At 36.4% G+C, this 1,876-nt stretch overlaps 1 non-coding gene across 1 annotated transcript; it reads right to left on the minus strand.

The window, feature by feature from the left end:
* Positions 1 to 1,219: 1,219 nt before the first annotated feature.
* On the minus strand, positions 1,220 to 1,301 carry TRNAL-AAG (transfer RNA leucine (anticodon AAG)). Its single transcript has one exon. It is a non-coding gene; the product is annotated as a tRNA-Leu (tRNA).
* Between the last annotated feature and the right edge of the window lie 575 nt (positions 1,302 to 1,876).

Consider the following 1,876-nt stretch of genomic DNA (forward strand, 5'->3'; position numbering starts at 1 on the left):
TTGACCATAGATAAGTTCTTATCTCTGTAGACTAAGATGGAACGCGTCATGTGCCATAAGCATGTCCCCCTTGATTGAAAGGCCGCATTTTAAGCACTAGGATAAATAAAAAATAATTAAACCACATAAAAGAAACAATATTATACATTCTAGGTACTTATTCTTTAAAAATTCGTATCCATTCTTCCATCGTATTGCGTTTCAAAACCGAATAATATTTTAGATGCTACAATAAAATATCGCGTCAACTCGAAATGCATGAAAATTTATATAATACAAATGGAATTGTCACCAAGATCTATTCGTTCTATTGCGTCTTATTGCTTCAGTTACAAGCAAGCATAAGGGTCCGTTCACACAGACCGGCTCGGAGAGGAGAGCAGTTTTTTATCGCGTTGGAAACAGAGTTTTGAGTATTTTTTGCATGTGCACTTCTTTTGTCACTAAGAATGTTTGAACGCGCTTCGTGTGAAATAATAAGGGGAGCCGACCCGCTCTGACTGTGTACTCATTCTCCCTCGCGCAGCCGATCGGCTACGGTTGTGCGAGTGCATCCGCATTCAGATCTTTACCAGTCGGTCTTTGTGAAATAGTTGCCGTCTCCGCTACCGTCAATTCAAGAGTATACCATCCGGTCTGTGTGAACGGACCCTTAAAGAGGAATTAATGATGACGTATTTCATTCGTAATATACATATAAGGAACGGCTAATAAAACAGTTTTCTAAGTATATTTTCGCAGTAAAGGATTAGAATTAGTTCATTATAAACTTTAAAAGGTAAAATAATAATACTTCACTGCCTTGAAATTGGACGAAGCCTTAAAAGGCTAATTTGACAGTATTTTTTTTTAATTCTTGACAAATCAAAAACCATTTTTAGAAAAAATGTTCCTATAACAGCAGTGTTAACCGCTGCATTATGGTTTGAGGGGTGTGGTAAAGAAGACATACTTTCCGAGGCGTCCAGCTTAGTCCTCAAGGGTACCGGCGTATCAGTGGCCGACCTCAGATAAAAATCTAATCTTATATGCAGTTGATTATAGACACGCGGAAATCTGCCGTAAGTTTTCACTCTAATATAGGTATGATTTGCAAATACTTCAATGATTTTTATAAATATCATTGCATTAATTGCTTAAAAATATACTACAAAATCAAATTAATTATTATTATTATTATTATGCCACTTACAAAAAACACTTTTCCACAAAACAAATTTGGCAGCGGTGGGATTCGAACCCACGCCTCCGAAGAGACTGGTGCCTTAAACCAGCGCCTTAGACCGCTCGGCCACGCTACCACCAGATTGCAGTCCTGAAATAACGGTATATATTGTATATTTTTAATCGTATTTATGTTTAATTTTGCTAACACTTCTTTTTCAGAATATTAATAGATATTAATATGTTATAATATGAGATCTTTACTATCGTTGTTTTTTATGAAAGTTTTATAAGACATCTAGATAATTTAATCACACTACAACTCTGATCATGTCAACATCAACAACCCACCACTGTCCCCTGCTGGGTACTGGTCTTCTCTCAGAATGAGAAGAATTAGGCCATAGTCCACCCCGCTGGCCAAGTGCATGTTGGTAGACTTCACATATCTTTGAAAACTTTCTTTTTGTAATATTTCTTAGGTATGCATTCCTCACCACGCTTTTGTTTGCTGTTTAAGCAAGTGATAATTAATTTGTAATACGCACATAACTTTGAAAAATCGCAGATGTCTGGGATTTCAACCTCGGACCCCTCGATCAAAAGGCCGAGTTTCTTAACCATTAGGCTATTACTGCTACAAGTCTAATCATAACTTAACCCTAATTTCTTATTAGATATCTATTGTTAGAGGTTTACTTAATACCTTGTA

This window comes from Epargyreus clarus, unplaced genomic scaffold (genome assembly GCF_041222505.1).
Source record: "Epargyreus clarus isolate Ecla_fem2 unplaced genomic scaffold, WU_Ecla_fem_2.2 ptg000029l, whole genome shotgun sequence".
Taxonomy (NCBI): Eukaryota; Metazoa; Arthropoda; class Insecta; order Lepidoptera; family Hesperiidae; genus Epargyreus; species Epargyreus clarus.